Source organism: Topomyia yanbarensis, chromosome 2, assembly GCF_030247195.1.
Source record: "Topomyia yanbarensis strain Yona2022 chromosome 2, ASM3024719v1, whole genome shotgun sequence".
Taxonomy (NCBI): Eukaryota; Metazoa; Arthropoda; class Insecta; order Diptera; family Culicidae; genus Topomyia; species Topomyia yanbarensis.
In genome coordinates, this window is record NC_080671.1 from 400520693 (window position 1) to 400545816 (window position 25124).

General features: G+C 37.3%; 1 protein-coding gene across 4 annotated transcripts in view; it reads left to right on the forward strand.

Moving 5' to 3' along the window:
• The first annotated feature begins 217 nt into the window (after positions 1 to 217).
• LOC131684922 (protein 5NUC) overlaps positions 218 to 25124 on the forward strand; it is a 55007-nt gene continuing 30100 nt past the window's right edge. For 2 of the 4 annotated variants that reach the window (XM_058968172.1, XM_058968173.1), the window contains exon 1: positions 319 to 649. The gene's annotated coding sequence lies outside the window, so the exon portion shown is untranslated. The other 2 variants (XM_058968174.1, XM_058968175.1) reach the window with 2 other exon arrangements.

Genomic DNA, 25124 nt, shown 5'->3' on the forward strand with positions numbered 1-25124 from the left:
TCAGCAATTTTGCGCTTCGTGGCGCGTGTTGATAACAACGAACGCACCGGGCCGGGCGAACGGAGAATCCCACGTTGCGCGTTGCTCGATTGTGTTTTGCGCCTTCAGTGCCGCCACAGATTCTATACACGTTCGTTCTACGCTCTCTGCCGCTCTCTCGCTTACTCACCGCTTCTCTTCTCTATAGATAAAACAGAGGCGCGCGGCCGGCGCAGTGCTAACTAGTGCCGAAACGGTTGGGATCGCAGTGACCCGGCCCGGCCCGGCAGTGCATCAGTGAGTCGGGCTCCTCGTGAAAAAACAGCAGAACAGGTAGGTGGTACACACCGGCCGCAGCAAGCAAATCAGATACGCACGACGCGGTGGTGGCTTTGGGTGCTTGGCTCGGCTGCCCGATTCGGCTCAGTTGCCCTCAGTATTGTTTGACACGTGATCGCGATCAATTGTGCGCGCGGCGAACAGGTTTCGGACCTTTTCGCGGTTCATTGGCTTTCTTCGGCAGTAGTGCGGATCGTTATCCTATCGCATAACGTGTCGCCGTTCGGCAGGTTTTCGATTGTGAACTGTCTAAAAGTGATATATAAGTGATATACTGGAAGTAGCTTAGCAGTGGTCGCCAATTTCTGACAGCAGCAAGAAAATCGCGCATGTAAGTGTTGTGTCTTATTTTGTCGGATTGTTCTAAAACAAAAGGTTAAGTGCAATAGGTATAGTTAATATCTAATAGAGCTGTAAATACGGTTGAAGAGTATCGCGTGAGCGGCCGGTACCGCCTCTCCGAGGGCAGATGATATTGGATAGTGTGTTTTGATCGATAGTTAACTTTGCGAGTGTATTTAGCAAATATATGTCGGATCTGGGTGAAAGCACGCGAATAAGACACGAAAGATTGATTATCATGTTTCCTTCGTGCGGATGTGGGAGATGGATGAGGTGATCTTGTGATTATCGGTTTTTTTGTTGTGTTGCATCTCGCCGGTTTGTTATGCAACAACGCTATGACGAAATTGTATCATGCTTTGTAATACAGGATTGTTGAACCAAGTAGGAATATTGTTGGTAAGGTTTTCAAACTCACAAACTGTGAGTTTGCGACAACGAAATAAAAATCGATGATCGTCAAATGATAAAACGGGAGTAATTTGACGTGGTAAACAATAAAAGTGATTGATATTTCCCTTGAAAACCTGAGATTGATCAAAGGAAGAAGGAATTTGTATAATAATTAAAAATATACCGGGGAAGTATACCTAAGGCCGCAATTAAAATAAATGCCGCGAGTATCAGTTGAGTAGCGTTTTTCATTGAAAAAGCGTCGGGGTAGTTGCTTGAACAGGTGTTTTATTTTCGTGCAAAAATGTAAATGCAAAATGACCGTGGAGTCTGAAGTGCACAATTAGGGTGTCAGAGCAAATACAGACCAATGCGTAATCAATTTTTGCTTGAAAGTGCAATGTTAATGATATTAACTGCACCACCGCTGTTCGTCAATAACATACGGCAAAAATTTGCGAGGAATAAAAATAATCAAAGCCAGGGAACTGCGATTCCTTTGAGGACTGTTCATCTTCCTGTTTCGACAGATTTCTCATCCGTTTCTTATTATTTTTTGAACTCCGCTTATGAGATAATTGGAAGCAAATGTATTTCGCCGCACTGCAGTATTTCTAGGAAAATGCTGGTTAATCCAGATTGTTACACTCCGCAGCAGTAATTGCACAAATTTTCGAGCTGAAAGAAACCAGTAAAACAGAAGTTTATTTATAAACTGTATAATCCCTTTAAAAAGTTGGTATTGAATAAAGATACTAGAATAATAATGAGACGCCATGTTTCGTTTGGAGTTTCAATTTAACTGTCAATATCATTCCAAATGAACAAGAGAGTTGTCAATCGTAAATGCTATAGCATTGTGGCATTGTTTTACATTTCTTATAAAAGAAATATATAGAATTCGCTCAAACTTTCAAGATTTTTTCCGAGGCCCGGAGGGCCGAGTCTTATATACCAATCGCCTCAGCTCGACGATTTGGGACAATGTCTGTATGTGTGTCTGTGTGTATGTAACGGACAAACCTTTATTCGTGTTTCTCAGCAATGGCTGAACCGATCTTACCCAAACCAATTGCAAATGAAAGGATACACACCCAGAGATAATGTTATTAATTTGTTTTTGATTCTGATGTTTAGTTCCTAAGATATGGATGTTTGAATGTCGAAAAATGGCACTTTTCGCAGTTTTTTTTTAATTTTAATAAACACTTCTTGATCACTTATCAATGTGCAATCTTTCCTTTGCAAGCACCTTCTGATAGCTATTTTTTTTTTAACTTATGACCATTTGATAGATCTAAAATATATCTCGGAAAACGAGAAACGAAATAAATGGCTTCAAGTAACTGGAAACAAAATCATTATAAACTCGTCCACAAGAAACTTCTTCGAATACTGTCTACTTGAGGATTATTTTTGAGGATATCTTTTTTTCTATTGCATCGAACTATACCAACTACACGATTTTTGGTTCTTTGTTAACCCTAGAACGTCACAAAACGATCAACAACTTCTAACCTGATAGCTTACACTGCTGAGTTGTTTCCCGCCGTTGAGAAGCGTCATCAGGTGGACGCAATTTACGTCGATTTCTCAAAAGCTTTCGACAAAGTACCGCACAACATCGCAATCTTGAAATTAAAGCGTTTGGGATTTCCCACCTGGCTGACTAACTGGTTGCAGTAGTATCTTTCCGATCGCTCGGCATTCGTGAGTGTAAAAAACACGCGTTCAAGCACATTCAGAACACCCACAGGTGTCCCGCAAGGCAGTCATCTGGGCCCGCTTATTTTTATTCTGTTTATTAACGATATCTGTAGTCGGATCAAGTCATGGAAATTGCTGTACGCGGACGATCTCAAAATCTTCCGAACTATCGCTTCTGCACTTGACGCCGTGCACGCTTAACGGAATGGAAGTCAACGTTAATAAATGCAAAGTAATCAGTTTTGGACGCTTGCTTACTCCAGGACGTTATGAATACAGCCTAAAAGGAAGAACAATTGAAAGCGTCGACTCGATCCGTGACTTGGGAGTGCTCTTCGATAGGAAGTTGAGCTTTTCCGACCATATCACCGCGACAACAGCTAAGGCTTTCGGAATGCTGGGCTTCTTAAAGCGGAACACGGCGGACTTCGATGATTTCTACGCACTAGAAGCACTCTACTGTGCCCTGATCAGTGTTCTGGAGTATGCTGTGCAAGTGTGGGCACCATACCATGCCGTTCGAATTGACCGACTAGAGCGCATACAAAGATGTTTTGTGCGATTCGCCCTCAAGAAACTTCCATGGAATGATCCAGTTGTGTTGCCTCCTTATGCCGATAGATGTATACTACCCGGTCTGCAGGCTCTGGCGATTCGCCGTATCTTCCTGCAAAGAGTTTTTGTTTTCGACTTGCTGTCAGGTAATATCGACAGTCCCGATCTTCTCTCGGGCGTTAATTTGTATGCGCCTTCTCGTGTTCTCCGTAACCCCACTCTGTTGTGGATCCCTAGACACCGTACTTCATATGGGCAAAGTAATCCCCTGGAAAGATGTTGCCGCAGATTTAACGAAGCTTCTTCAGTGTATGATTTCAACGTTTCCAAGCATAGATATAAGATATTAATAAGAAATATATAGTCTTAAAATGCGTCTGTACGGTGTATACCGAAGATAAGGAAATAAAATAAATAACTTGCGCTTTTCACCCTAGAACGTTGCACTGGGGTATAAATGTACCCCATGCGTTTGATCGCAATTATCGCAGGTAAAATGCTAACAAAATAAATGTCTAATACATAATTTTCTTCGTTTTTTAATTGCGAAAATAGCTGTGTAAGTGAAAGTAAGGAATTTATTGAATCAATGATACACAAATTGGTTTGAACAAAATAAAAAAAGAAAAAATCGCGGTTTTGACTTTTTTCACAAAAATTACTATAATTTTGCGAATTTTCAACCGATTTGCAAAAAATCAAATGATTCTTAAAGTTGAAAGAATGGTATTGAAGCGGTTAGAAATGGAATTTCGATATTTTTGAAGAAGTGCAAATATTTTGAGTGTGTTGAGTGAAAGTTTAAAAATCGTGTTTTGGAAAATACCACAAAATGGGGTGGAAATTGAAATGAAAAAATATTTCTGACCAGTAATACAGTGGTAACACGCAACGTTACTGTTACAGCAGTTACTGTGCGCAAATTATACTTGCGAGCCATTGCTTTGAAAAACTATAAAAAATAAACAATAAAACAATAAGAATCTGCAAAAATGAGAACGATTTTTTATTCCGCTTCAAAATTAAATTAAATTAATTAAATAAATGATTAAAAACGATTATATAACACTACGTGTTACTTACGTAGTAAAACAACTGGTATTTAAACTGGTATTGTCACGAATCACCTGACCTGATAAGACGCTAACGGCAACCGTACACTGGGGTACAAATGTACCCCACGCTAACTTTGACACCTGCTTCCACAAAGGCTATAAGCAAACTGGCTATACCACCTGTTCCTACTCTTACTAGGAACTTTAAATTGAATCATGGTTAGGGTCCCAGGTCGGTAAATGTCGAATTCTCGTCTTCACACGGTTCCAAAGAAGCCGTGGGGTGCATTTTTACCCCAGTGCGACGTTCTAGGGTTAATAGAATAATTTCACGGTTTCTTTGAAAATTTGGCGAACTTTCTTCCATTTGTTCATTTTAGTTTCTGTTAAAAAAGTGTCCTAAATTAATAGGTGGTAGACCTCTTTGGAAGACAAAAAAGAGGTTTGTTTTCATGATTTTTTGAAAAGGACAAAAAACGTCCTAACTTTTTGGTAACTCATGTGTACTCGTACACACATTTGGAAAGTTGAAAATAAAAATTTTCCTTGGAAAACTTCACACAAAGACGGAGTAGATGAATATTTTCTTACTGGAAAAGTGAAATCAGGCTGCGATTTCCAACTGATTTCGATACTTTTGTGTGTTTTGGATTCAGGAGCTTCAGGACCTCTTTTAGACTTGGTAAAAATGAATCAGGTAACTTCATCCGGTTCCCGATAATCCGGATTACCGGAGGAATGTTCCAGTGCTGGGATACTATTTGTGAATTTAAAGGGAATACTGGCAATATGGGTATCAACATTTTTGGAATTGCTTCAGTAGGCTGTACCATTTGGTGATTTGATCCCAGAACGGACATTCTGGAGCAGGTTCCCGGGAGGCCGTGAGTGGCCAAATTGCCATATAGACCTGTAACAATAAATAACAGACGTCCGAGATAATTTGAAGAGTTTTGATACTCATATTGCTAGGACATTAATAAAATTTACAAATCATACCCTAGTACTGGAAAATTACTCCGGAAAATCCGGATTACCAAGAACCAGATCCATTCATCCGGTTCAATTTCACAGAATCAAAAGGTGGACGAGTTCCTGAATTAAAAACATCCAAAAGTGTCCAAATCGGTTAAAGGAAGCCATAGTTATGAACATTTCAATTTGTGGGTACCCGGGTACCCTCGTCGGCCTGTTAAAGGTGTTTTTTATTTACACATAATGGTTAAAGTTTTTAGTACACTCAGGGAATACAGACAGAACAAGCGTTGCGGCAAAAGTGAAAATTTGAATATTCATATGTTATTGTCGCCTTCCATATTTGGACATATTACTTTTAAGATATATTTTAGGCAAATGAATAAAAATTAGATTCTTTTAAAAATTCCACTTTTATTAAGGGGGTCTTCTACTCTCATGGTTTCGGAAATTGATTTTTTTTCTTTGTTTAATTTCATTCTATATGTATCTGAGCATACGCCACAAAAAAGATTTGGTGAAAATCATATTCCTTGGCATGTTTCTGGGAACCGAAACCATTTCTGAGATACTAAGCACGGCGCATCACGATGGCGCTTGTATATACAAAAATCCTTGTTTAACGGACCACTTCAAAATAAACTGTGAATATTTACTTACTGCATATAACGATTTTTTTTCACCGTACGTACGGCGCTGACGGCATTCAAATCACTTCAATACCTAAAATAGAGCATAGAAAATATTTTAGAATGAATACAAAATTCATTAATTCATTATTAGCAAAGATATCCTGTCCAGAAAACTAAAGGCCTAGTATAGATTGCAATGCCATAGTATTACCTGACGCAGCAATTTTCTGGGCAGTTTATCTAAGCCTCTACCAAATAAATAGTACTCAACTCACCTTGATCCCTTTGTGACACCCAAAGAAAGCTCTTCAAGTCAGCAGAATCCATCAAAAAGGCCCTTGAATCGGAATTTCCTGTCCGAAAGTTCTATGAAAGTAACCTTTTGTTTACATTCATATCGGCAACACTATGGAATTTGTCAAAATTAGCGCGCACTGTGTGCATTTTGTTGTAATGTGGTCAGAATTCAATATTGAATCCTTTGAGACATAACTTTTGAAACATTATTAACTTTATACATGGACCAATGCATCGACAGTACATTTTGTCATGAAAAAACAATTTTGAAGCGTATTTTTTTCGATTTACAATGTTATTTACAATTTGTTCGTTTGTTACAGTGTGAAAACACGTTTCATAAAAATTATATCCCATGGCCATCTACCCATAGTTTCGCTTATTTGTTGACACACTTTCATCGCTGTCAAACGGTTTATCTAGTGAGCTAATTGAAAAGGGATTATATCAAATTTATGGAACCGATGCGGCAAAACATGAACAAATGCATTTGCCGGTATTTCTGGTTCTAGTAAAACTCTATATTCAATGGTGAATAAAGATACTAAAAGTAGTATATAATCGAAACTTATGCATGGGGCAGACATCATTTGTCTCTAAAGAACATTTGTAATGTAGCCAATCGTTTTTTGGAGTGCCTAAATTTGTAATAGAATTTTTTTTTTACATTCAGTCTAATAACTGATTGCAACCGTCGTAAGGTAATAATGATCGCATCCGGCGATGGTATGTGAAAAATATATTACAGTCTTCGGTAGAAGTGTGATGAAGAGTTAAGTTACTTATTGAAGAGAAAAAGCAAGTTATTCAACTACCAACGTATATACGCCAACGAACGACAAACCCGATGATATGAAAGGGAGTTCAACAAACGTGTAGACATGACGTACGAAGAGTACATAAAACATGGCGTGAAGCTAATCAGCGGGGTGGAAAATGCAAAGGTCGGTAGGGAAGAATTTTTTCGCCTAGTTATTGGCGATGAGAGTCTCCCCAGAACCACCAACGACAGCGTAAACGTCAATATTGCAGCAGTCAGAAAAATGGCTATGTGTAATACTTAGTACAACAAAATATTCGGAAACGCATTTGTAGACATCCAAATGGTGAAACGTGTTTTCAAAACAATCAGGTTTTGACAAATGGCTGTTTCGTTGATGTCGTCGATGTTAGTATCTTCCAAAAATCGTCGATTCTGACCATGATGTGCTGGGAGAGAACTATTTACATACTTGGTCAAACAGTGACTGTTGAATCAGGATGGTGCTAAAGAATAAGTTGAAAAGCTCAACGAACGAATAATTGAGCTACTAATAAGAGATAAACTAAACACAGCAAGGTATCAGGTTCACGAGGCGGTCTACTACAGTCACAAAGTGTTAAAAATACAAAAAGGCATCTGTGGAACGGCTGGATCAACGTTGAATGACCAATAGCGACAAACGAGAAAATCCATACTGTGAGTCGAATGCTTGCAGCGCCTACACAGGCAACTTACACATTCAAGTGAGAGCCGGTATAAAATTTTATCGATGTAAGAAGGGGTACTTCGAGAAAAAAGTTTCGAAGTACGAGGTAAGCTTTTGCTGGAAAGATTTGAAAAAAATTTCGGGACTATTTTCAGCGCAAAAAAGACAAGTTCTGTGGGATCAGATAGGATCAGGATGAGAAATCTGTTATCAAATTAAACAAAGACAACTGCCAGCGGTTGTCATAGAATGGGCAATCAAATAGAGAATGAAAACACAGAAAAAGGATTGATGATGAAAAACAGTTTATGAATCTACCCTCGCTAGAAGAAGTTGAAAATATTGCGATAACATGTTTGACAATAAAATGATATCAGTTTATAAGCTGTCAAATGAGTAGAACGTAGAGATAAGCATTGCGTTACAAAAGAAACGAAATCACATCTGATCATAAGCCAATTTTCAACTAGATTGATGGTTTGAGTAAGGGTCGTTATTACAGTTTTACAAATATCTTTTATAAAAATAAATGGTTACAATTTTTTTTAATTTACTAGATATATGACGGTGAAAAAATGTTTATAAAAATTAGGTAGCTAAATGATAATTTGAATACAACAGAGGCTGTATAAAACTTACCTCCTCTCTACAGCAAAGAGTGTTTCATCAGAATATTTTTTTACTGTACCCTCGATGGCAAATTCTACAAAAATCCTTATCGAAGCACTAAAATCACCAGACCTTTTATTTTTTTGATATTTCCTCTTCTTCAAAAAAAAACTTTGCTGTCGGTTGTAATATTCTAGTCAAAGCACTGACTGGACATTGTAAACTCAATTATCACATGTTTCCTACTCAGCGTGCTGAGTATTATTTGTGTGACAGTAAATTCGATTACGGAACTTTAAATCTTTTGATATGTAATTGCTCTACAGTAATGCAATTACGTAATCGGATTTTTGGTTCTATATACATACACGGACTTTTGTACAGGAAGCTAGTAAGGATATGCTATAGTTCCTAACCCAGTGTGGCAAAGAGCTATAGACTTTGTCAGTAGGGTTAATTATTCCTCTGGGAATGAAGAATTCATGCTGTTTACTGGTTTGTGTTGATTGTATTGTGTTGTCATTTTCCATTCCCCTTCCTTTTGTCTCCTTTCCCTTCTTATTAGGAATCTTATAAGGGGACATGGCTTGGCACAAATGTTCGAATAACATGGGGTGCGTACCAATCGAGTCAATATATACTGATTCCAATTTTACGATCAGTAATAAAATAAAGATTGTATCATCCAAAAGGGCAGAGTTCTGCTGTTTCTTTGCGTGTACCATCTATTCTGTGTACCGTTACCTTGCCTTGTATAAATCCGAAAAATCTAATATAAAACTAATGGAATTATCATAATAAATGAGCCACAAGATACTTTGACCAGTTCCAGTTACGCAGTACTCAAATTATAGGATATAATCTTATTTTTGCACACCGAGTTTGTTGTTGAGCACGTTGTGAACGTTAGTGAAAAACGACTTTTTCAAATGAAACGCTAGATTTTTGTTTGGCTTGTCTTGTCAACGCAATCAAAGTAACCAACAGTGTTCCTGGAATATTTTCACTTTCAACACATTATTTTCCATTGAAGTGGTCCCTTAAAGAATTCACCGGTCCATTCTGGACGGTTTATGTATATGTGAATGGTTTCTTGTTTTCTTTGGGGACGAGATTATCGTACAGAATAAAGAATGCGTCGGAAATGTTGAGAAGCATATGGGAACGAGACTACGAAAACTGAAGAAAGAAAACAAAAGGTATCAGTGGGAAAGGAAAGGGAAAGTTGAAGGACGAATCAATCGGCCGGCTAATAAAATTTTATGGGCTGGCGATTTGGAGAAACTCAGATTCTGTAGAACATATTCGAAATACAGTCTGGGCTTCCCTCGAACACTGCTCGTCATCGAACGAAAATCTTCAACACTCCAAGTGTTCACCCGACGAGGACAGTTGGTGCAAGTGGCGTCAGACTGAAGTAAAAGAAACTTTGGAAACTTTCGAACATTCCAGGATTTACGAAAGTCTATCATCTAATGATTTATTAGAAAGATGCGTAGGAGCTCACATCCAAAACATCAATGAGTCTCTGAATAGCGAAATCTGTTCCTTAGCGCGAAAATACATAGTATATTATAGCATAGCACGAACACTTACACAAATTGAGCATATCTATTGTCATATCAGACTTCGCCACGATCTACAATGACGTAGACTCGCTTAACTTCACACACCTGGCCACGTCCTTGCAAGCGTTTTTATTTCATTATAATCTTAACACGTACTTACGGAAAAAGCTCGGAACCGAAACAGTTTTTAAAGATGACGGAGATGTAAAAAGACGAAAAAATGTGATCTGGGGAATATATAAATTCATATGTTATATATACTTCAATGTAAGTTGTTTGATACACCTACACATTTTAGCGAAATGTCTACCTTTTTGCATTCATCGCGGTATCCGTTTGAATCGGAATTTTCTATGTGACCACATGCCATGATCCGTAATATCGGAACTGTAAGTCAGATTAGAATGAATTTATTCCAAGTTTACGGGGTTGTAAAAACTTTCATTCAAGTTTGGTCCAATCGGTCTAGCCATCTCCGAGAAACCGATGTAATTATTATTCTTGGATACTTTCGCCTGGGCTTCTGGATCCATAGATGGTGGTTGTGACGACCCCTTGGTCAGCGCGACTCACTGTATGGAACAATGCGCTGTTCGTAGCAACACGTCATGCCGAGAGGTAAATGACGTACTTACAAACTGTCACTAAGGATGATGACTGGCGCAATTTTCGGAAACCATGAGTAATCTACTTGGCAACGAAGACGTATAGTGCATTAATTGTTTTCCGCTAGAATTATACGGTTCATTATTTGTGAATTTATTAGTTTCTTCAGCAGCAGAAATTGGCTTTCGGACGGATGTGCATTGAGTAATGTAAGATAGAAAACTTATATTCGTATCACTTAAACTGCTAATAAAAGTTATACATATGTAGGTTGAAAGGTTAAGATTTGGAAGAAAGGAAGAACTAAGATAGTAAAGAAGGAAGAAGAAAACAGAAATAGACTAAACGTAAGTGAATTCATTATGTGAAATAGGGATGAAATCTAAAAGATGATGAAATTTCAGGATTTTTTTTAACGTGCAATAATATACGTTATTGAATTGGAAACCCGTTTCTTCTTCTACTCCGTTTCGTTGACCGGCGCGTCAACAGTGGTCAATGTGGCCAAAGAGACTTTGAATGATTGTTAGTGACCTAAAACTACAAATCCAAGCAGTTGTGGTCACCTTTATACATTAATCGCAGTATCCGTTGAAATCGGGATTTTCTGCGTGATTGTACTCATCATCCTGTAATTCAGGAACTAGAAGTCCAATCCACACAAAATTCAATAGCAGCCGATCGTAACGTGGTACCTTAAATTTAAGACTAAGTTTGTGATAATCGGTTTAGAAAATTTCGAGAAACCGATATGGACAAATTATAACAAGATTTTCTATGTAACCGTACTCCACAGCTCGTAGCTCCGGAACCGGAAATCAGAATTAAATGAAATTCAATAGCAGCCGATCGGAACCTTGTACCTTCCATTCGCGACTAAGTTTGTAAAAATCGGTTCAGCCATCTCCGAGAAAATGATGTGGACATTTTGTTAATATATCCGCACATACACACACATACATTTTCCGATCTCACACACAGACATTTTCCGATCTCGATGAACTGAGTCGAATGGTATATGACACTCGGCCCTCCGGGCCTCGGTTAAAAAGTCGGTTGTTGGAGCAATTGCATAACCTTTCTACATGAGAAAGGCAAAACATCGCGAAACATCATGTTGTAAATGTTATTAATCGTTATAATATCCGAAGAGAGTGATAAGTGTTATAAGAAATGTCTCATCACACTTTTAGGTGCGTTAAACACGTTTTCTAGTAACAATTGAGCATTTATGGCACATTCGAAGCCCTTCTGAAAACTCGGAATCAAAGTTAAAAATAATCGAAGCTCTTTTTTGACGGCTGAAAATGAACCTGATGCGACTGGCCGTGAATAGAAAAAAATATTCATTCAAATATTCATATTGTTCCCGAATGGCAACCATACGTAAATCAAATTCCGTAAATTTGAACAAACTCAACGCAAAAACGATAATTCAATTTAGAGTCCGTTAAATTTTCCCTGCCGATTGGACACGATATATCCAACTTCATCGATTGCTTCATTTTACTTACGTTTAGTATTTCCACTTATTTCCGTCACTTCCGGGAAATTGTCTCGTACGGTCGTCTAACCCTACATATTTTATTGTTATTTAGGTTTAAGTTTTTTAAATATTTGCTTTACCTTATCATGAGCTCGGTTACCTGCGATGCTTCAATAGCACGAACTAGCTGTAATAGTCCTGTGATAAATTTTAGGTTAAATTCATTCCTTTTTTATCTTTATAGCACATTTTACCTCTAGCCTTTAATAAACTCAACCGTGCTATTAATTATAAGAATGCAACACCGTACTTTTAGCTGTTAATCCACACCGTACTACTATATATAAGCAACCGTAAAACAATCCTAAACCGTACTTCTAGCTATTAGAGTTTCAATTTAATTTCGCTTTAATAACTATCTCAAACCACTTTTTAATCTCTATGCCTTTCTTCGCCGTCGCTATCCTTTTTTTTGTTTGTTTACCACTGACTTGTCAGTTACCCGCTGTCCCGCTTGCAGCTGGGGCGGCTGACCTCGTTGAGGGTAAATTGATAACGGAGGCGCGTTCGCATGTTGCGTAACACATATTATTCATTCGTTTGTCGTTTTCAGCTGCGTCACTGAATATAGAAAATGAATGCGGCTGAATATGATCAATTTTCATTCAATGAGTTTGAATATTTTTAACTCTGCTCAGAATACGCTGTTAGTGTGCCATAAAACCAGAATTGGTAGTTGGGTTACTGTCAAATTCAGACTTTTCTTTCAAATTATATCCACCATGATTTCTATCTTTCCTTCATATCCTTACGTTTTCACTTTCCGTCTGGTTCTAGGCCTGTGCGTAAATAAACTCTCCTGAAATGACCTAAATGTTTCTAAAATGGATTTCGAACAAGATTCGTCATCAACGACACCGAGTTTCAATTCAAAATCAAACACATTACCCTGGGTTCGACCATATCCGATCTTCTTTCGGATCAAAAATAGTCCGCTATGTAATTTATTATTCCACAAGACGTAGAAATATTCAGCTATGCAAGATATCTCGAAATTTCGCCTAGATAAGCTCAGAATTGTGATATTTTGTCTAAAGTATATAAATGACGTTACTGGCGACAAGACTTTTATGGAGGACTAACGCGTTTACATGCCGGCTCTCAAAGTTGACATCGATGGTGTAGTTATCGATTCGAACTTGGCATGCGTGGATCTGTGGGGTACCTGGGCAACCCCCACAGTAAGCGTCCCTTACCACGTTAATGCGGAGCTCTGGCGTGGCGGACATTTATTCTCGCGCTACTCGTGGGATCAAACATGGAGTCAACAAAAAACAAAAACAAACAAACGGAGGTGCCAAACCCCTTTGCCAGAGGTGGTTTGGCGAGGTCCCCCCCGTGGGGAGAGTAGTGGAGCGACGAGTGCTGCATCTGATAGCACCAGTGACCCCCCAGTAGTGGTAGGAAATAGCCCTACCAACGCACTGGACGAGACACTATCCGCGATGCGCAAAGTGGTGGAGCAGCTCGATTCAATAATCGAGTACACTAGCGCAAAGCAAAACATAAGCAAGGAGTTAAAACAGAGTCTCCTGGAACTCCGAAAAACTGTTCGTGTCGCAAGACAGAAACAGCAGGCTTATGCCAACATGGTGGAATGTCAGGAGAAGTCCAACAGAGAAACCCAGACAGTGGCCTCCAAGAGGGAGCGAAGAGAGAAGGTCGATACAGGCACTCATACAGTGGCCTTCACCTTCGACGCGGCGGCCGAGTTCCCCTCGAAGGGAAAAGGCAAGGACAAGGGCAATCGTAAGACGGCGTCGAACGCGAAGCGCCCTAGGAAGTCGCCAGGCGAGGGTGCAAAAACTGACACCACACGGCGTGCAACCGTTAAGGCCAAACGCCGTCTGGCCGAGGTAAGCGAGGGCGAGAGTGACCTCGCTGAGCAGAGCGTTGGTACCAGCAACCCGGCGCGACCGGGGCAGGGGGGCACAAACCCCTGGACGCTGGTCACCAAGAAGAAGCCGGCACCGACACCGGAGGTACCGCGGCCCGCGAAGAAGGCCAAGGACAGAGGCGAGGCCTTGTGGTTAAAAACCGACAAGGACAAATACGCCGATGTCCTAAAGTCGATGAAGGCGGCCGAAAGCCTTTCGGCCCTTGGGCAAGATGTGCGTAGCGTGAGACGCACCAACACGGGAGAAATGCTTCTGGTGCTGAAGCGAGGCGCACAATCTAGTGCGGTGTACAAGGCCTTGGCCCAAGAGGTCCTTGGAGAAGGCGCCCAAGTCAGGTCACTAGGGGCGGAAATGACTCTCCAGTGTAAGCATCTGGACGAGTTCACGACCGCAGAAGATGTCGTCGCAGCCGTTAAGGAACAATGCGACGTCACAATCGAGCGGGCCTCACAAACAAATTGTGATTTTCCGAGTACTACAGAGCGAGTAAAGGCGCTTTAACCTAGGCTTATTAGCCAGGGCAAAGTGTAGATACCTTTGTCCCAATTTTTACGGTACGGCATAGGGTTATCTTCTCGATAATAGATGATCTAACTTACTTTACTTACTCTTTGCTGTAGCTTTGAAAATGTGGCCTGCTTTACTAACTGTATCGTAAAGTAGTCTTCTGACGGCATTGGTAGAGTATTTTTTAGTTCGACTTTCAAACATTAAAAACCGATTTAATCCACCTAGCAGTGAGATGAGACATTTTTTACACATAACTGTTGGATCATTCATTAGTTTGCAGAACTCATGCGAAGTAGTAAATCAAAATTATAAAATACACGAATCAAATTATATTAGCTTAATTAATGAAAATTTAGACTATATTTAGAAATAAGTATAAGATTAATAGAATAAATTGACTCAAACTAGCAAATTGAATGAAATAAATAAATGGAATGACTGAACCTGAAATGAATAAAATTAAAGATATGAACAAAATGAATTAAATGAATCAAATGAATCAAATGGATCAAATAAATCAAATAAATCAAATGAATCAAATGAATCAAATGAATCAAATGAATCAAATGAATCGAATGAATCAAATGAATCAAATGAATCAAATGAATCAAATGAATCAAATGAATCAAATGAATCAAATAAATCAAATAAATCAAATAAATCAAATAAATCAAATAAATCAAATGAATCAAATGAATCAAATGAATCAGTTGAATCAAATGGATCAAATGAATCAAATTAATCGAATTAATCATATTAATCAAATTAATCAAGTGAAGCAAATGAATCAAATGAATTAAATTAATCAATTTAATTTAAGGGTTTAAATGAATAAAATGAACAAAGAAAATAAAATGAATAAAAAATAAATTAAATGAATAAATGCAACAAACGAACCAAATAAACAAAATGAAGCGAATTGACAAAATGAATAAAAAAGAAGAAAATGCATTGATTGAAATTATAAATTAATCGATGTTGTAAGGTTATAATTTAATAAAAAAATAAATTGTGTCAAAACAATTATTTGGATGAAAAGAGTAAAACTGAAAAAATAGTCAGGTTAATAAAATGTTCTTCATTTTGAACAAAATGTATGAACTGGAAAAATGAATAGAATGCATTGAATGAAAACAGTGAATAAAATAAGTGAAATGAATGTATGACTAAAATGCACGAAATGAATTAACTGATCGGAGTGAATCCAAATGATGAAACGAATAAAGTAGATTAAATCTGCGTTCGAACAAAATTAATAAAAAGATGCTGCATGAAACAATTAATTAAAATGCAATGATCATTTAAAGTTAAATTTAAAAAACATTTTTGAATAAAATAAGAAAATAGATAATCCAGATTGTACGAGTTTGAGAAACATTGCATCAGAAAGATATGAAATGATTTAGAAAATTTTATCTTACGAGAAAAGGCTAATTAATATACAATGGGATTTCTAGGGCTTCTGTCCTTTTTTGTTTTAGTCTTTTCGTTTTCACGCTTTTTTACTTGACGGCGTCGTTTTAAGATTATTTAGTGTTTCAACATTATTGATGGACCGTAATTAGATATCAGGAACCTGGAACGTTCAATTTGCTTTGGAATTCAAAGTTTACTTTTTGGTCACACATTCCCGAAAAAAATGTGCAGAATAGAATTTGCTGGTCCAGTGATTTAACACGCAATTGAATATAGTAAAGTAAGACAAGATCACATGACACATTCTTTCGTGACGTTTACAACGATTTGCCGGATCTTTATTTGACAAATGTCATAACTTTATCAAATGAACGCCTACATCAAAACTTATTACAGTTTCGGAAAGAAGACAAAATCTCACGAAAGCCCTTTGAACAGAGAGCAAAAGATGGAGAATGCGATTCGTAAAAGAGACATGTAGATATTTCAAAGTTTTCATTTGAATTAAAATAAATAGTGTGAAGTGTCTAGGCTATGTCGATAGCAAAAAAGGCGTGCATTCAGTTGATTATAATGCAGTCTCTTTCCAGTCATTCTTATAGCTTGCATATTGTTTCGTTCGGAATTCTCGTTCAGGAAATATGGATAAATAAGCCCTGTACAATCCAATACTGTGAAAAAGAAATGGTTCAAACTGTCAGGATGGCAAAAATATAGTCAGATCAACTATCTGTCCAATGCATAAACTCTGAATGTAATCCTCACTAATTTACTTGTACAATATGGAAAACTCGAACGAAACGTGTGCTGAATTATCCAACACCTCACTACTAATTGTGACTTCCATTGAAACATCAATTGGAATGTACTCAGTATAGAGCAGATATGGACGACGATAAGTTAGAAGACTTTGAGAGACTTCTTTTCCCGGATCTAATTCGTGGATATTTTTGGGCTTTGATCCGTTATTTTTCATGAAAGTTCATACCAATACAATGTATGTGCATTTTCAATAATATCATCACAAAAAAAGGTGTTCTTAGTTTTCACATGATATATTTGAGCATATGTTTTATTCAAAATTCAATAGAGATACGAAGAGTTGAAATATCGCACGTGGAATGTCCCAGCTTCCAGTTAAGCCACATATTTTTCTGAGATAGCCATGAATTTCCTTTATTATAGTGTTTATTCAAGCTTTGAATAGAACTGAATTAAATTTGAGTTGATGTAGTTTTCGATGGTCGCCTGTCTACCGATAGTGCAACGTTTCGAAATACCAATTTCACCTTGAAAATAGTTATAGTTTTCCCCTAAGGCAAATATTTTGCAAATTTTCTCGGACTACAAATATTTTATTTGACATGTAGGATGTATTATTAAACTTGTTTCCGCGAGTCTCTTGTACACTAAAATGCAAAGAAAATGATTGGGTAACAGACAAAAAATAGGTTTGTTTTCTCAAACCTTCACAATTTCATCGCACACATGAAATTAGCTTGAATAATAATAAAAATTAGCAGAGAATCTTATCACACAGCTTAGAAATGGATAGAGAAATAGCAAAGATAGATGTGAGTCGTGACAGTTGCCACCAACACGAAGAAAGAGAGAGAGAGGGAGAGAGAGAGGAAGAGAAAGAGAGAGTGAGATAGAGATGGGGAGGGCATGTGAGGAAAGGCAAATGATGGTTCATGCCGAGACCTTATTTTTATAGGTATATTATGCGATATATTGATTCCTTACATCCTTATTATAAATAATGTAAGTAGTAATTTTTGCGCTATAACCAATATAATCTAAATTTTGCAAAGAGCTAAGTTTTTGCTAGAGTTTTGGGATTCAAAAATACAGTTTCTTTCGGTGATGCCACGAGTATAATTGTATGAGAAATATTTTATCTCACTACTAGGTGAATTACTTGATGATCTGTATAGTTATATACCATCCAATATTTACTTCATGATTGAACGCAACGCCTAATCCAAGGGATAAATACATGAACTCTAGAAAAAAAATTCACTATGAACGCATTATTTTGTTTTAAGCATAAGCATAAGCATAAGAGATCGCCCGTAGTTGCTACTCCGTTATTGACCAGAACCAAATTAGGTTGCAAAATGTTGATTGGAACAACATGCTTGGGAATAACATGATGAGCCACATTGTACAATCTATTCCGATCCCTGCATGCTGATCAATACCGACGCCGGCCACGTCCGAATGCAGATCTTCTGGGAAAGGAAGGAATGTTAGTCCGATACATGTTGCTACTAGAGACCGAGGAATCCTCTGCATCTCCACATGTATCACGGGAAGGGGAGAGTTGTTAGTAAGTGTGCCAATAGCGTTATCATGTAATAATTGCTCTGGGCAGCCGGCTGCCGAGAATTTGGGAAATTTATCATTTGTTGTATTAATACGATTAGCAAAATAAGCAACTTGAACTCCGGATAGCCGGCTATAAGGAGCACTGCTTATATTTTTTAATAATATTCAATCACGCGACGAATTTATTCGTGGTTTCTATCGTGTCGGTGCTGATTTTACCCGGCGATCGTTTGAATAAAATGAGGAATCTTATACCGAAGGTTCATCAGACTCTTCCATAGGTGTCGCGGAGTTGGTGGTTTGGAAGGAAATAGGGTCTAGGATTCGCTCCAAGCAAGCAATGCGACCTGTGAAGCATAGTTTATTAGGGATCATCCATAAATGACGTAGCATTTTCTGAGTAATTTTTACCACCCCCCCTCTCCCATCGTAGCATTTCGTCACAAACCTCTAAATACCCCCTGGTAATTACGTAGCTTGACGGTAACTCTCCCCCTGTCCCCGTGATTTTTTTTAAATAAAAACCGATGTTAGTTATTCCCCTTTGAAAAAGCTACATAGCCTGACATGACCCCCTACCCTCCCGTCGTCACACATCATCACAAAATGCAAAACTCTCCCCTCCCCCATATAATGCTACGTAATTTATGGATGATCCCTTAGTTTGTAGTTCAGTTAGTTTTCGAAAACACGATCGCTCGAAAAAAATCTTGTTTAGTTTTTTGTTCATTTAAAATCTGGGTAGCCGGCTACCGAGAGTATCCTATGTTTTCTAAACAAAAGCAATTTCAAATCCACACAGCCGATCGTGGGAGTATTGCCCAGAAAAACTAATCTTATCTGCTTAATGGGCCAGATCACTATTTATTGCGACATTATTTAGACTAACTTCGCTATTCCTTCTCTACGATATATTTTTGGGTTGCAAACTATCGAGTGATAACACGTTATACAGACAAAGAGTTATGATAGCTCTAGATGTTATAAATCAGCGAAAGTGTTTCCTATTTCTAATATCGGATTGTTTGTGAAATACATGTATACGAACGATTATATCGAACATTGAAGGGAAATACAAAGGATCGTTAATGGACGGGCTTGTTATTAAAAACGGAACTTGAAATTAGATTCATTAAAACAGACGCGGCAAATTTTCAGTACGTTTTGATCCGCGTTCATCGATACTAGTCAAATTAAAGTCTTATTGGAGCTGATTATTCACTTACCAATAGCTTTTTTAATATAATAAACTTTCCCCAAAAGTTGAACAAAATCTATTTTCACACATCGTCGAACCTCCTGTGTATTGAAAATGTCCAAAACTATTGATTGTCAACTGCCAATAACTTCAATATAAAACACTCCCGAAAAGTTGACAAAAAGTTCGATTTTGACACATCGTCGGACCCCCCCCCCTGTGCTTAGAAAATGTCCCTATTGATTTTCAACTGCCAACAACATGTCCTTCAATAGTTATTTATTTCTAAACAATTGAAATTTAACCGCATCAACTTCAACTCCAATAAACGGGAAAGTAACGCAAAATGTATCGCGATAAACACCGACGAATTATCGACGATGACGATGAATCCGACGATACATTATCGTTAACGGAGTTTCCGACGACGTTGACGGGTGGTTAACGTTATCGACGATGACGATTAATTATCGATTAACAACCCTGAACCTTAAGGTCCGCCCAGGTTAAGTCTTCGGTACGGAGCAATACCTCGACTTAGGAACTTCTAGCATGTTGTTAGTCGCCTCTTACGACATGGGAGGAGTTCCCAGAGGTTCTATTCTTGGCTGAAATAGTGCAAAAAGATTTCAGCCCGCCGGACACCACACGGCTTAAACGCATTATTTTGTTTTTGAAATGAACTTACATATTAATTTTTAAGAAATAGTTCAATTATTGTATAGGTAATTCACAAAATGTTTTCAAAATCAAATTCCTTAAATCACGTAGATGTGTTTTCATACCCCGATATTCAAAATCGGTTTAGTTTTGCCCCTAAAACACCAGTAAAGCAATACTCTATATGAAACGGTCTCCTTTTTAATTAGTGAAAATTGGTAAGCGAGGAATAGAAATACAAAATGTTTAATATCTCCGTCGCTCGTGAACGGATTTTGACAATATATAGCTTGATAGAAAGGTATTTTTAGAAGGTTTACAATTTTGAGCAGGTTGTGGGACGTTTTACATTTCTTATAAAAGAAATGTATAGCATTCGCTCAAACTTTCAAGATTTTTTCCGAGGCCCGGAGGGCCGAGTCTTATATACCAATCGACTCAGCTCGACGATTTGGGACAATGTCTGTGTGTGTGTGTGTGTGTGTGTGTGTATGTAACGGACAAATTCTCATTCGTGTTTCTCAGCAATGGCTGAACCGATCTTATCCAAACCAATTTTAAATGATAGAACTAAAAAACAGTATGAACGCTATTAATTTGTTTTTGATTCTGATGTTTAGTTTCCAAGATATGAATGTTTGAATGCTTAAAAATGGCGTTTTTTGAATTATCTGCCGAAATTGACAAAATAGATTAACAATTTATATGTTTTTAGACAGATTTAACGAATACCTTTCGAACAAGCTATAGATTGTTGAAATCGGACTATTATCAAAAGAGATATTTATCATTAAATGCGGACGAAAGATTTTTATCATTTCCCATTGCCAGAAATATGACCAAAAACATGTAATCTATTATTAACGCCAAAACGGCTTATTTTAGGTCAATAGTATCTTCGGAGAATTTAATGGAGGAAATATGCCCTTTCTTTTGGTATTGTGCTTTTGCTGATTAATCCCCCTATGAGTGAGATATTTTCACAAATTTTCTTGGAAGTGATTATATCGAAATGATGCCTTCTACAAATTTGTAGCTCTTACTTTTGCGAATAACTTTACTGAAGACTTCAAATATCTATTTTGAATACTTTAAAAGTTATGGCTTGTTGTTTGTGGATTACTTTGTGTCGCCTATTTATTGTTCAATATAGAAATAATCCATTGAAATAAGCCAAACATTATTTCGACAAATCGAATTTTGTGTTTCATTTTTCTATCTACAACCGCTAGAAATAATCACCGCACCGAACACTTCCAAGTTGTCTGGAAGGAACTTGATAACTTTTCAGTGCAAAAATGTTCATTTGTGCAAACCTTCTGACTGCAATTTTTCTAACTAATGACCATCGGATCGATCTGAAACATATCGGAAAATGAAAAGCCAAATAAATAACTCCAAGCAACGGCGTAGCCCAGAGAAGGTTTTGGGGTTTAACACCATATAACCCCCCCCGACACACCCAAAAAAAATATTGGATTGAAGTTGAAAATTTATTGATGCAGACTGATTTAATTCAATATTACAATAACAATTATCTGATCCGTAGATTGATAACCTGTTGTTCTAAACATCATGAGGACTTTTGATAAATTGTCGGAATGGGGTCCTGATATGTAACTGATCTATTGGTCTTGATTTCACAGTTGTCTAATAGCATCAATATCAAATTCCTGCCTGAAAACATTCCAATAGAAAATTTCAGAGTTCTGTAATCAATGATAATCCTCAGATTTATTTTCAAATCTAGCTCGTTTTTGTAGAGATGTACTGTAATAAGGGTCTTTATTTAATAGGAAGAGAAGTTAAAATTGATTTAATGTCTATGAAACATAGAACTGCTCACCAAAAAAATGCATAACTTTCAACATTTGCCAAAAATGTTTTTGCCTTTCTCATTCACTCTAAAATTCGTCAATCTAATCCCGACCCGGAGGGCCGAGTGTCATATGCCAATCGACTGAGTTCGTCGAGATCGGAAAATGTCTGTGTGTGTATGTATGTGTGTATGTGGAAAAAATGTGACCTCTGTTTCTCAGAGATGGCTGGACCGATTTGCACAAACTTAGTCTCAAATGAAAGGTACAACCTTCCCATCGGCTGCTATTGAATTTTTATTGATTGGACGTCCGGTTCCGGAGTTACGAGTTGAAGAGTGCAATCACACAGCAAATTCCCATATAAACTGAAATAAAAAAATTTCAAAATCAAATTTGTATTTTGACTTTTTTTGGACTTTGGTACATTTTTGTCTTTCTCATATAGAAAGGTTATGCAATCACTCTAAAAATCGTCAATCATACCGGCCCGGAGGGAGTATGCAGCGAGGGGTAGCTACTTTAAAATTAAAACTAGTTTAAAATTTCTTAACAAGTTGAAAATTTTCGGCAGGATCTGGAGCTCCCGGACCTTTCTCCATGATCCGCCGCTGGTTTCAAGCGATGTTTCAGTATCACATAGTATCTCAAGATCGTGGCTGTCGATCCATTGTATGTATGTGCAAATCGTACTGAACATGTAATATTCATTTCCACCATTGCATTGAACATAACCAGCCATGGAATCGTAGTCTGGACAAATGAGACAAGCACAATTGCACCACTAGGTGGATTAAGACAGGTTTTTTTTGGGAATGCGTCGAGTTGAGACGAAAACGTAATATGATTAATAACGAGGATAACACTTTCCGAATGTAGAGAGAAATTTATGAAAAATAACGATTTCCATTCCATTCTAGCAGGTTCTGATCGATTTTGATGAGCATTTGATTTTTGTTGTATGACCAATTATATGTATAGGTCAAATGTTTAAAATCAGTAATTTAAGGTCAAGATAGCATCATTTTGAAACCGCCAACTTCGGAGGTTTAGTATCTTCGATGAGTTTTACAAACGTTAAACAGCGCATCATTTGATAAAATAATTTTGACGGTATATCGTCCTAGAAGTATTTATGGTAAGTTTCTCAGGTTAATATCCATGACTACAATAAAGTCTCAACAAATTCGCTAGACACGAACTCTGTTACTTTTTTCTGAAAAATTAATTCTGCATAATTTTAAAACTTCAAAAATTACGGTTTCGGAATTATGCCGTTTGGACAGTATGATCGATTTTCACCAAACCCCCACCAAACCGAATTTCTGGCTACGCCGCTGACTTCAAGTAAGTAGAAACAAAGTCGTTCTACACTCGTTCACAAGAAACTTCTTCGAATGCTGAATATCTATTATAATACATTGAAACCCTGATTTTATCAGCCAAATATGAACATATGTTTGATGGGCTCTAGCAGACGAACAAGACTGAATTCGAGTAAATCCTTTCTTGAGCATGTTTTCCTTATCATGAAGATGGAAATATGCAAAAATAAAAAGTTCATCATAATCAGAAATAGTTATCAGACTACATCAAGGGACGGGAAGAATATTTTAACAGCTTCAGTTTATTATAAAGAAAAAAAATTGCCCGATTTAGTCAATATCCCCATTTTGTCAGCCTAAAATACACCATGAGACTGATAAAAATGGGTCTTTATTGTATGTATTATTCACTGTGTTTCACATTAATAGGTACATTTCATTTTTGGGGATTTTTTATTGTATCGAACTACAACAATTTTTAGGTAATATTCAAGGGGTTTTTTTATAGACTTCTTCCAAAATTTGGCGAACCTATTCCAATTCGTATACCAATTAATTGGTATACTTAAGGGTTAATATGTTGCAGATAGAGAAAATACTGAAATTTTCAGCTTTTTTCTTACACAATATTACGAAAGATTATTAAACAATTTTTCTTAATAAATTTGTGAAAATTATAAACTATTTGAAATTTTTTAATAGTATAATTTTTTTTATTTAACCGTGATTTTTTAATAAATAGTGACCATCGCTTCACAACGTAGTCTATTTTTCATGGCTTGCGGTGAGCATTGCATTGCATTGCATCGAATTGCTGAACTTAAAATTATGGAATAGAAATTAATTTTTAGTATTCTTTACTTTACTCGCCGCGCAGATAGCTCTGAATTAGACCCGCTGGTGCCCTAAGACGATTTCGCTAGATTTTCAGTGCATTAACGCAAGTGACGGAAGGTTATCGAAAAGTTTCGTGAAAATGAAAATTCCAGTAATGATGATGATTTTCCCAAACGGTTCGTTTTCGAGAGGTTTTTATTTGTTCTTTGGCATTAGGATTAGCGATAATAATTCAAATCAAGGATACTACTGGGAAGTCACCTTTAGAAAAAGTCGATGTCGAAGTAAAATTTGGAACTATGCACGCATGCACTTCAGAGATAGCGTGATATCCGGAGCTGCGATTTCATTTCAACCCTTTTTTGTGACAATGGCGATACTTACAAATGTAAACATAAGGCTTTTTTCATACATGCGAATGAGGGCTTTGAAACGCAACCAATTAACCTAAAAATTTTGATTCTACGATATTGCTTTCTTAAACTACAGCAAAAAATACAACGGGCGAAACTGTATTTTTGTTTGTTTATTTCCACGCTCCATGCAAACAAACAGGGCGATACTTTTTTTGCTAGCAGTTTAGAAGCGAAACTGTCATTTTCGTATTTTTTTAGGATTATCAAGCTGATATCAGCTGTAAATAGTAACAATGATCGCTATTGAAAAAAACCCGGACGAAATCGGTGGTGTAGAACTGTAGTTATTGTAAAAAAACGTAAGAACGATACTTCAATGCTGATAGGTGGGACCGAAAAAGTAAACAATCGCCAAAGGGTAAAGTATAAACTTCAAATCGATTAAAAAAAATGCGATTTTTTTGGCTCAGCACAATATATAACCCCTTTAGGAAAATTCAGTTTTCCCACCACAATTTAGATATTTTATTAACAGAGCATTAACAATAATTCGTAGCTATGTCTATTTTATGGGCCATTTTTTCGCTTCCCATTGATTTGATTTGAGATTTCTAGCACTGATGTTGTCCTATGCTGATTTGAGCGATTCTCTGAGTCCTGCCACTTTCCCATGTAGTATGTGTTATCAAAAACATCGCGAAGCA